Genomic DNA, 13,591 nt, shown 5'->3' with positions numbered 1-13,591 from the left:
GTAGGAGGTGGATTGCACTAGCCATCGGCGTGGTGGTGGTGCTGGCCGAGGGGCCGTCTCCAGGACCAGGATATGCGGCCTCCACCAGCCCTTCGTGTAGTTGATCCTGTGTTTGTGCCTTTGTCGATCGACGGTCGAGGCTCTTGGCACCCAGGTGGGCATTGATGTACGGAGTACCACAGAGAGTGTCCCGCATGTGGTGCGCTTATTCTCACGATCGATACCGACAACAGATATCGAGGTATTTATGCATTTATTACATCTTAACTTTTTTCATAGAGTCATTTGTTTACATGTTTATATGTACTTTTCTATATTTTTCGAATGAGTGGCATGGTTGATTGTGTCACATAGGGTCCCACACCTACCAGTGGGAGACTCACTCAAGAGTTAATAGAGGCGAGAGGGGAGATTGACTGCCTTATCTGCATTGCAGATGGCAGAGGCACAGCATACGAGAGATTCTAACATCCAACAGGTAAGTTTCTCTTGTATGTAAAAGAGTTATAATTAAGGTCCAAAGTTATAAATTTCTTCAAGTAATACCTAATGAGAGAGACTAATCAATTAATTATATACTTTACTTTTTGAGTAGGCTCAGACTGAGGTAGAGAGTTCTAGAGATGAGGCAGACCAACACATGATTATGGAGCGGATTACATAGCATAGGGTAGAGTAGTTGATGTTGCATGTTTGGGAGTTTCGTAGATCCTCAGACGTGACAGTGTCTTACTTACCTCTATATCCACAGCTTGTGATTCTCGCTTCAAGACTATGTGGCAATAAGATAGGATGAAGTCCTAAACTGATGTACTTCATGGAAATACTTTTTGCGAGACTGGAATTTTGTTCATGACCGAAATTTTTTTCATTGGTCGGAGTTTTTTTCACGACCCAAATTTTCATGTCAGAATTTTGTTCACAGCCGGAATTGCTTTTTCATTACCAGAATTTTCATGCCAAAATTTCTTTTTCACTATCAAAATTTTCACGCCAGAATTTTTTTCATAGTCGAAATTTCGTTCACAACCAGACTTTTTTTTTTGGAGTCTAGTGGGAAATACAAATTTCCCTTTTTAGATGGGAATATGTTTTGAATTTTAAAAGGAAAGGGGTATGGGCATTTTCCTAAAAAGGTAAGTGGGAATAAAAAAAGTCAACCTTTTAATGACACCCTTTACACCCCTCATAAATGACCCCCAAAATGGACGATTTTGACAACTCATGACTATCTACTCATTGAATGCTCATTAGCCTTAATGAGTTATGTAAAAAAGTGAATAAGAATTAATCCAAGATTAATTCTTTCACTAATTTTTCCTCTTTTACACTAATTAAGGACTCTAATTAACCACTAATCCCTAATTAATTCCCACAACTGAGCACATCATTGGATAGAGCAAGGGAATGCTAATCTTTGTGCATCAACAATTGTGTAAATTAATCTAAAATATGGGATTAATTAGACTCTTAATTATGGTCTCCTCTTTTAAGGCAATATTAAGTAAAGAGAGTCAAATTTCTCCAATTGATGAAAAAATTAATGTGATTAGGTGTTTCAAAGCATGTAGATGCTCTCAAAACACTCAAAAATACCAATTTCGACTACTCATCTGATCAATTTAGAACCCAATTAACACATCTTTTTCATGGGAAACCATATGATCAATTTAGACCCTCAAAAAGTAGCTTGAATATGGCTCGTTATCATTTTTGCACTGTTTTATGCTTTTACGTGGTTTTTGGGGTGTTTTTTATCTCGATTTTCAGGTCGAATTTTGAGACTACTGATCAGAGGCCAAAATGGTTGATTTTAACTTCGGACAACCGAGTACAAAGTCGAAGAGCTCGATGTCAACTTTTCAATGAGTCCTAGAGCACCTTCATCGGATATACAGCTTAGCAGGTAGTACGGACATCCAAATAAGGATGTTTCTAGACTTTTCAGGTCGACAGAATTTACGAGTTTTATAAATTCTCATACCATGTTCTTTAAAGGGTAAGTGCATGAACCTTATTTTTGTTTCTTTCTCCATCTTTATGAGTAGGTACTTATTCTTTTTTAAACTATCAGCCCTCATGCTCATCTCTCATGTTTGTGAACATGTTCTCTACCTAGAATCTATCTTTTAACTTTTATAAGTGTAGACATCCCTCTTTCAATGTCTCTCTCCCTCTCCCTCTCCCTCTTTCAATGTCTCTCTCCCTCTCCCTCCTCTCAAAAGTGACAAATCAATCAAAAAAAAAGGAAAGACAATTTATACATCTTATCTTACTCTAAATTTCTTTCAATTCTAGGTTTTCCATATACATGTGTGTGCATGAATACATGTTATCTACCCATTGCTTACATGTGCACATGTACACATGTGTCATTCAACTATAATATTTTAAGGGTAGTCTATTTAGAAACATATATAATTAACTATTTGATATGTAATCATGTTGTAACACCATATTAGATAATTTGGGAAAAATCCCATTCCCATTTGAAAAATGGAAGAATGGTGAACTTGTCCAAAAGTTTGTCGAAACCCCCTCATGTGACATATCATCGGAAAGATCTTGAAGAGTAGAATCTAAATCTATGATCTCCGACAAATTTGGAGTTAGTATGTTTAAGATATGTCCAAAACTATATGGAGTAATTGATTCCCAAAATGTGAGATTTTTTCCAAATTACCTAATATTGACTTTTGTCTTCTTTGTAACAAAAACACAAGAACCTAAAACCATAAAATGTTGGCATCCCTTCTTAGTTGTTTGCTAGAGAAGCTAATGTATAATTAATATTAGCCACTAAAAAAATGAGAGAAATGTATGGAATAATCCCTTACATCCATGTATGCAAGGGAATATATATTTATTTGGATTTAAAAAAGATCGTGGTTCTATTTCTCTATATTATAAAATAGAACATTTGACTTCTAGATGTTTCTTTTTAGGGTAGGTGCATGAACCTTAATATATATTGTTTATGTGATGAGATCCCAAGTAGCTTGTGCACTTTAGGCATGTACCCAATCTACTCGCTTTTTTCTTCTTTTAATGCCCCCTCATGCAAATATATATGGTGTTTGTAAGCCTTTACTCCTATCTACACCCACACTCTTGCTAATATCTTCAGGGGTTTGGAGGGATAATCCTAGGCATACATATTTTAGTCTTCAATACTTAAATTCTTCCTCTAGGCTTGATAGAATATTCTTCATTCAACATGCTGCATGGGTACCACACACTTTAAGGGTGGCTATTGATTTCAATTCAGTATATTGTCTAATCATATGCCTGTAAAGTGGAGTTGGGTTTGTAAAGATCTTGGAAGTGCTGGGTTGGAGCAGTTCCCAAAACCAAGAAGCTAAGAGTGAATAATCTTTTGTTAAAGGACAAGCTATTTGTTGAATACATTGAACAAGCTATAAAGAGGCTAAAAGATAGAGGAGCAACTGCAGGGTCATAGAGAAAATTTGCTAATGAGATGCAAGGGGTCATTAGGGAAGTAGGGAAACTAAGAGATGATGAAAAGAGGCAGACTAGGAAAAACTGGAGTAGTCAGTTAGAGTATTTGCAAAATAAAAGACAGGCTTACTGAAGAGGAAGCTTCTGAACTCTTTAGATGTCAGAATAATGCATTGAAGCATGAGGATGGGTTGGTTGGAATAAAGGAATTGAATTGGATTAAAAAGAAAATATTTAGTAACTGCAAAAAACTGAGAAAATGTATGTTCAAAGTTTGTAGGGGGGAAAATGGTAAATAAAGTAGTTGGGGAGATCTTAGATGAAAAAGGGAAAAGGATAGAGGGTATTGATTTGATTTGCAAAAATATGGGTTGAGTTTCTTGGGTCTACTTTTAGTGTCTAAGAAGATCACTCTCTTAGGAGAATTTAAGATGAGAATAAGCTAATTGGGTTGGTCAATAGTAGTGTCTGTTGAACCAACGTGTGAGAGAGAGAGAGAGAGACACGTCATATGCATCCCCAAAGGTGTGTGGAATACACACAATAGATGAGTATATACAGAGGAGATCCTAGGGCTATATATAGAGACATTCTATATATAGCCAACACCCCCGCTCAAAGAAGGGTCTCTAACTATGGATGAAAAAACCCTTGGGGGCTCAAGGGAAAAACCCACAGCTCTATATACACCTACCACTATATTAAATTATTTTATAGTTACAAAGTATTATTCAAAGGAGCTACATCACTCCCATATATACAATAGCCATGAAGGCTACGAAGGAGCTACATCACTCCCATATATACAATATCCATAAAGGAGCTACATCACTCTCATATATACAATAGCCATGAAGGAGCTACATCACTCCCATATATACTTCATCACTCTTATGTGCACAATAGCCATGAAGGCTTTGAAGGTCATCCATCTTCATGTTGTCTTGATCCATTCATGTAGGTTGGGTGCGAGTCTATCTTCGTAACGATGCCAAATAATATTTTTGTAGTCTCTTCTCTATATTGAAGCTCAACAATATCCAAATACAATCCTGATCCATAAACCTTGTAATATGGAAGAAGTCTCCATAACAAATGGAAAACCATAATTTTGTTATAGAAATATGAGATGTACACGAAAAGATGTACATAAAGAAATAGACATAAAGGTATCTATTATATGGTTGCTTATAGGAATATAGTCCATCCGCAAGGACATGCATGGCAATGTCAACTTGTGGAAGATCATCCAATCAATGGCAAATGAACTAGATTTGGTAAGAGAATTTGGTTACTTGGAGAAGTTGACTTGGAAGATTGACCTGTCAATAAACACTAAAATAGAAAATGACACTAGTTAGTAAGGATATCATGGAAAGCTAGAATCATATCTTTGCCATGGGAAAAATCTATGACATAAGATCAAACCTCCAATATTATGAGTCAAGATAATGAGACAACTATAACTTGGATCAAACCTCCAAGCTGACATGATATGAAAGTAAACCTCATAAGATGACAGGACGAGAAATCAAACCTCCGACGTCCATAGGTAGGATGACCAGACATGATGAAAAAGTGAACCTCTGACATGAAACAACAATTAGGACGAAAAAGCAAACCTCTGACATGACGTACTTGAAAGTAAACCACATAAGATGATAGGCCGAGAAATCAAACGTGTGACATTCACAATCAAGATAGTAAACCTCATAAGATGACGGAACGAGAAATCAAACCTTTGACATCCGTAGGCAGTATGTAGCCAGGATGACATGATGTGAACATAAACCTCATAAGCTGATAGGACGAGAAATCAATATGCTCGTACAAAATTTCTTGTTAGTTGCCATAGATTGAATTCCAAGACTTGACCACCATTATAGCCATTTAGACCTGCATGGTTGCATTGTCGACCACAAAAGACATTGATAGACTTAAATAAACCTAGTCAATCTGATGAGCCAAAGCTAAGGCACGGTGCATCCAATGACCATGGCATCATGGTAACAATCCATGGAAATGTAGTCAACCATCATTCACGAAACATGTAACCATCATCACGGAACAACACCATGGCATCATGGATAAAATCCATGGAAACACAATCAACCAATATAGATTAGCCAAATGAACCAACATCAACGAAACATGTAGCTTGGAATGACCAACATCAATGAAACATGTAGCTTGGCATGACCAACATCAACAAAACATAGAGCTTGGAATGACCAACATCAACGAAACATATAACCATCATCATGGAACAACGATCCATGGAAACATAGTCAACCATCATCGATGAAACATGTAACCATCATCATGGAACAACACCATGGCATCATGGATACAATCCATGGAAACATAGTCAACCATCATCGACGAAACATGTAACCATCATCACGGAACACGAAACATGTAACCATCATCATGGAACAACACCATGGCATCATGGATTGTAGTGAGTGAATTACATCAATGCAATGAACACATATACATATATCGATAAAATGTGTAACCATCACCACCATGGCATCATACCAAGGCACTAAAATTACAAACTCACCAAACCTGTCAGAATCACCGAGGCTTGCATGCTTAAAATAATAATTGTCAAGTCCGTGAGACTAGTTGTAATGTAACAAGCAAAGGTAGAACACATGGCACCTTTAACTATTTCTTGCAAAGACTCCCGAGAAATAGTTGCATGCTTACAAAGCCTCTCGAGTAGTAACAGCATGCTAAGCATCAATAAAGTCCTCTTTACGCACAAGACAAACTTCCTCGAAGCTACAGAAAGAACAAATACACAACTTCCTTGTGAGAACAATCAAACGAGAGATCATCACCGCCGAGATAAAAGGATAATGAGATCATCACTGAGATGACCATGTGCAAGTAACTGTAACGATTTTGAAGTCATAAGATAAAACAATCAGATCATCACCGAGATGACCATGAGCAAGTAACTATAACGACTCCTAGGTCATGAGTTTAAACGATCAGATCATCGCCGAGATGACCATGAGAAAGTAACTGTAACGATTCTGAAGTCATAAGATAAAACAATCAGATCATCATCGAGGCAGGATGAACAAAATCCATATACATATAATTACCATCATGTGATAATACCTTGGTGTTAGAGAAGCACACGAGACACAAGACTGAGTCCCCAAAGTGTGTGGAATACACACAATAGATGAGTATATATAGAGGAGATCCTAGGGCTATATATAGAGACATTCTATATATAGCCAACACCCCCGCTCAAAGAAGGGTCTCTAACTGTGGATGAAAAAACCCTTGGGGGCTCAAGGGAAAAACCCACAGCTCTATATACACCTACCGCTATATTAAATTATTTTATAGTTACAAAGTATTATTCAAAGGAGCTACATCACTCCCATATATACAATAGCCATGAAGGCTGCGAAGGAGCTACATCACTCCCATATATAAAATATCCATGAAGGAACTACATCACTCCCATATATACAATATCCATGAAGGAGCTACATCACTCCCATATATATACAATATCCATGAAGGAGCTACATCACTCCCATATATACAATAGCCATGAAGGAGCTACATCACTCCCATATATACTTCATCACTCTTATGTGTACAATAGCCATGAAAGCTTTAAAGGAGTTATCGTCATGCATCTTCATGTTGTCTTGATCCATTCATGTAGGTTGGGTGCGAGTCTATCTTCGTGATGATGCCAAATAATATTTTTGTAGTCTCTTCTCTATATTGAAGCTCAACAATATCCAAATACAATCCTGATCCATAAACCTTGTAATATGGAAGAAGTCTCCATAACAAATGGAAAACCATAATTTTGTTATAGAAATATGAGATGTACACGAAAAGATGTACACAAAGAAATAGAAATAAAGGTATCTTATATGGTTGCTTAGGAATATAGTCCATCCGCAAGGACATGCATGGCAATGTCAACTTGTGGAAGATCATCCAATCAATGGCAAATGAACTAGATTTGGTAAAAGAATCTGGTTACTTGGAGAAGTTGACTTGGAAGATTGACCTGTTAATAAACACTAAAAGAGAAAATGACACTCATTCTAGTTAGTAAGGATATCATGGAAAGCTAGAGTCATATCTTTGCCATGGGAAAAATCTATGACATAAGATCAAACCTCCATTATTATGAGTCAAGATAATGAGACAACTATAACTTGGATCAAACCTCCAGGATGACATGATATGAAAGTAAACCTCATAAGATGACAGGACGAGAAATCAAACCTCTGACATCCATAGGTAGAATAACCAGACATGATGAAAAAGCAAACCTCTGACATGAAACAATAATTAGGATGTAAACACCTCTGACAGGATGAAAAAGGAAACCTCTGACATGACATACTTGAAAGTAAACCTCATAAGATGATAGGCCAAGAAATCAAACGTGTGACATTCACAATCAGGATAGTAAACCTCAATCAGGATAGTAAACCTCATAAGATGACAGAACGAGAAATCAAACCTTTAACATCCGCCGCAGGCAACATGTAGCCAGGATGACATGATGTGAACATAAACCTCATAAGCTGATAGGACGAGAAATCAAACCTCTCACCTCAATCAGGATAGTAAACCTCATAAGATGACGGAACGAGAAATCAAACCTTTAACATCCGCCGTAGGCAACATGTATCCAGGATGACATGATGTGAACATAAACCTCATAAGCTGATAGGACGAGAAATCAAACCTCTGACGGGAAGAGAAATCAAACCTCTATGTAGTCAGGATGACATGACATGAACGTAAATCAACCTCATAAGATGACGGGACAAGAAATCAAACCTCTAACATGTAGTCAGGATGACATGACGTGAACATAAACCTCATATGCTGAGGGGACGAGAAATCAAACCTCTCGGGAAATATGCTCGACGGAATTTCTTGTTAGTTGCCATAGATTGAATTCCAAGACTTGACCACCATTATAGCCATTTAGACCTGCAGGGTTGCATTGTCGACCACAAAAGACATTGATAGACTTAAGTAAACCTAGTCAATCAGATGAGCCAAAGCCAAGGCACGGTGCATCCAATGACCATGGCATCATGGTAACAATCCATGGAAACGTAGTCAACCATCATTCACGAAACATGTAACCATCATCACGGAACAACACCATGGCATCATGGATAAAATCCATGGAAACACAATCAACCAATATAGATTAGCCAAGTGAACCAACATCAACGAAACATGTAGCTTGGAATGACCAACAGCAAAAAACATATAGCTTGGAATGACCAACATCAACGAAACATATAACCATCATCATGGAACAACGATCCATGGAAACATAGTCAACCATCATCGACGAAACATGTAACCATCATCATAGAACAACACCATGGCATCATGGATACAATCCATGGAAACGTAGTCAACCATCATTCACGAAACATGTAACCATCATCATGGAACAACACCATGGCATCATGGATACAATCCATGGAAACGTAGTCAACCATCATTGATGAAACATGTAACCATCATCATGGAACAACACCATGGCATCATGGATACAATCCATGGAAACATATAGCTTGGAATGAACAACATCAACGAAACATATAACCATCATCATGGAACAACGATCCATGGAATCCATGGAAACATATAGCTTGGAATGACCAACATCAACGAAACATATAACCATCATCATGGAACAACGATCCATGAAAACATAGTCAACCATCATCGACGAAACATGTAACCATCATCATGGAACAACGATCCATGGAAACATAGTCAACCATCATCGATGAAACATGTAACCATCATCATGGAACAACACCATGGCATCATGGATATCATGGACATTTTGAGGAAACATGTAACCATCATCACGGAAGGAAACCATAGTATCATGAGACAATACCAAAGCATTAATAGAAAGGTAAACCAAGTCAATGGATGCAAATTCCATCAATATGAAAGAAACAAGATGCATTTAAAAGCATCACAATCATACCTATCAGCTCCTCATCTAGAAACAATTGACATACCTTTTCTTGAGGATTTAATATGAGAATCATACCTATCAGCTCCTCATCTGAAAAGTGAGGTTTGAGTATCCTCCACGCACTTGATGGATACCTACCCATATAGCAGTTTTCGTGATAGAAACAATTGACATACCTTTTCTTGAGGATTTAATATGAGAATCATACCTATCAGCTCCTCATCTAAAAAGTGAGGTTTGAGTATCCTCCACACACTTGATGGATACCGACCCATATAGCAGTTTTCGTGATGGAAAACCAATGCTACCATTGTATGATGGAGATAAGGATTATGTCTCCACAAGATCTTCCTTAGAGCTTTCATTAAAAGATATCAAAATTAGCAGGTTACGATAGCCATATCAAACTCGACACCAAATGCAAGATGAGAAAGGTAAAATTAGCCTGAACTTGTGTAAAATAGTAGTTATGCTCTCTCTAAGAGACGCTTGATAGTGGATTCATGTATGAATTTCAATACAATTTCTCATAGTTAATGTAAAACAAACTATAAAATAGAGAACTTATCTCGCCATTATCCAAACTCTCCTGCTCTTGTTGGCACCTACTGCCTTCACAAAATATCAAGGCCATGGTTAGCATAGATTTTCAGATTGTATATATGATCAAGAAACCATAAGAAGTGAAGATAGCAACATTGCGTGTAAGATGTGATCAGGGTAATGTAACGATAATGAAGTTTCGTGATGATGTGATCACGAAAATGTAACAATAATCGAGTTGCCTTTCAGAATAATGATGTTTTTCAACATCCAAATGACAGATGAACATATGAACATGAAAATCTAAACTTGATGAGGATTAGTAAACAAACACAAAAGTGTAAATCTTGTGTGGGAATGGCCCTCAACTTTAAAGCTTATTGAAATCATAAGGTTAAAGCTTATTAAAATCTTTGGGCCTCGTGTCTACACACATAAATGGGAAACAGGTGCAGGTGCTGCTGTGCCCACACACAACCAATACATCAAGAAAGCACGGTAAAGATATTATTAATCCATGGGAACAATGCCAAAAGAAAAGCTATTGAAGATCAATGGTATCAAAGGTAATGGTGCCCAAGAAGTATTATTTTCTTCTGCGCATGAAACTAAAACGTTAGCAAAAAGTGCGCTTGCCAAAAGAAAAGCTAAAGCCATACATAGCTACTGCTTGAAATAGAGAAGAAGATTTGGAGCACTGCTACTGGCCTCTACACACTTCACACACACACGCACGCATCCTTGCCTGCCTGCCTGCCTTCCCGCACTTCACACACATGTCTAGTGTGAGGCTTTGCTAAAAATAGGGGCAGCACAATGCCATGTCTAGTCTGAGAGAAGCGTAGCGTAAGATTTATTTATTAATCATAAATAAAGCATGGAAGATAACAGTTGCGCGCTGCCGTCAACAGCACCTTCTCTCTTTCACAAGCGTGGAGGAGAGTAACTATTCTCCCTCTCTCTCTCTCTTCCGTTACCTCTCCGCACGGGAGGGAGAAGAACCCTCACACACAATATAGTGGGCGTCGTTCAAAAGCAACATAACGACTGTTCTAATTAGCCCCCAGCACGGCACATCTCTATAGGCGACCACAACACCTACAGCTGTTGCAGTTGGCGCACAGCAGCCAGCCATCGTGCATAAGCCACTACACCTACAGCCGCGTGTTGTATACAGTCGGTAGGAGGTCAACACCTACAGCAACCACGTGATGTAAACAGCTGAGAGGAGGTCAACACCTACACAGAAGAGCACGCAAGCAGCCATGTGAGGAGAGCTGCACAGTAGGTCTGCTGACGCCTGTCGTCGTCAAACAAAGAGCGCTTTTCTTTAAGTCTTAATAATTAAAAACAACCGAAGCTAAGATTTTTGGAGCCTGTTCTCTATTTCTCTACACCCATCTCTCGCTCATGTGCCATCCAATAACACACACACAGCCGTATGGAAAGAAAAAGAGAAGCGTGTTGAGACTTATCTTGCTTATCGTATGGAAAGAAGAAGAGAACCGTGATCGCCATGAATTGCACACGCTCTGATACCATGTTAGAGAAGCACACGAGACACAAGACTGAGTCCCCAAAGTGTGTGGAATACACACAATAGATGAGTATATATAGAGGAGATCCTAGGGCTATATATAGAGACATTCTATATATAGCCAACACTTGGATTGTCAATAAATACATTATGAACATCCAAGCTTAATCATGTGATTCCTGTAGCTAGCACAAACCATGGCATAAGTCACGGCAAGGCCATCGAAGACCCTGACCATAATCATCGCCCCGGCCAATTCCACGACGTAGAGTGGGAGACGGCGATGGAAGAGAAGATGAATGAGCAGGCGGCGGGGCAACTAGCACACTCCCAACAAAGGGATGCAAGGGCGTGCCAAACACCCACGCACTACGGGTCCGGCGAAAAAGATGCATGGAAGGATAAGTTTTACAATATCACCATGTCGCGGCCAACTTGAGAGGCGGTGCGGTATTGGGAGAGCCACACCAAGTATGAAACGTGGCAGTGGTTGCTTGACAACAACCACATCGACACAGAAGAGTTCCACAATGCAATTCGGACTCTGCAGCCTAGTCAACCATATGCTCATGCATACCATAAGTGCTCAACAATCAAGGTACAACCAATAGCAATCATGAATACAATTTCCACTATCGGACCTCAGCCGATCACAAACAAATGAGCCTGCAACCCATCAGCATATCATAACCATACGGGTCTCTACCCACAACCACAATATCAATCATATATATATAGAATGTCTCTATATATAGCCAACAGTGTGTCGAGCCTGATAAAGCAAGTTAGCTTGAGAGAGATCTTGACATTGAAGAGTGTTGGGTGGAACTTTTGAAACTAGGAAGGGAGAAGGCCCCTGGCTGGGATGGTTTGAGTGGAGGAAGGGACATGTGGTTGAGAGAGAAGTTTTGGTTGGTATTGTTTGCTATCTAGGGTTGCGGCTTTAATCGTATGTAAAGCAAAATGGCTGCTTCTTTTTGTAGGCAAAAATATAATTATGGAATTTTGGTAAACATGATATGACATAATACCTCCTGTGTTCTTTCCTTGGTGGATTCTTTCCTAGCAAGTGTCTTTTTATTTCCTTAGGGCACATAGACAATCAAACAATGTTCATGTGTGAGAAGATTGGGACAGAAAAGACCACAAAGTTAAATTCTGCTTTAGAGAGTGTTAAAATTATTGAAAGCTTCTTTTGGAATTTGGTTCAAATTTCACTTGTCCAACACTTTCACATGTGGGAATGTATCTTTTAATGCTTCATTGACTATCTAATAATACAGAAGAGTGAGGAACAATAATGTGGTGACATGCACAATTTTCCTTTCGCACTTGCTCGTTCATTGTTGCTCATGAAATTGGCATCCTCCATTGAAAAAAAGGAGACTTTGGAAAAAGAAAAAAGATAAGGCGTAGAATAGGGTAAGATATTTAGACACCTTTCCCAATTATTCGATTCATTGACATTAAGAAAGAGAGAGAGAGAGAGAGAGAGATGTCTACACTTATATTTATTAAAGTTAAAGAGTAGAGTGTAGATAAGAGTACGGGCTGACAAACACAAGATATTAGCATGAGTGTGGTTAAAGGATAGAGTGTAGATAGGAGTAAAGTCTCACAAACACGAGATAATTGCATGAGGAGTCATTAAAGAAGCAATGCCTTACTATTGAATAAAGTGTGTAGGGATCTCATGAGTAGAAGCATATTGAAGATTGCATAGGGATTATATATGCTCACAAACATGAAGAAATAGACCATATTGAGGTTCATGCACCTACACTAAAAAGAAATGTGTATCATAATTTAGAATTCAAATGTTCTATTTTAAAATATACATGCTTTCCTATAAGGTTTCCTATAAGGAGGTTTTGTGTGATGTATTGAAAAATACATTATAGGTGGACAAAATTTTGTATTTGTTGGAAATATTATATATTATGTCCATAAACTATTTAAATTCTTTTGTTTTAGTGTGTGTGTCATTAAGTGGGATTTAATCTCAAGTTTCATGCTTGTATAGCCATGAATAT

The sequence above is a fragment of the Cibotium barometz genome, chromosome 57 (assembly GCF_041138505.1).
Source record: "Cibotium barometz isolate CiBa-2024 chromosome 57, ASM4113850v1, whole genome shotgun sequence".
Classification (NCBI taxonomy): domain Eukaryota; kingdom Viridiplantae; phylum Streptophyta; class Polypodiopsida; order Cyatheales; family Cibotiaceae; genus Cibotium; species Cibotium barometz.
Note: the sequence above shows the minus strand (reverse complement) of the source record.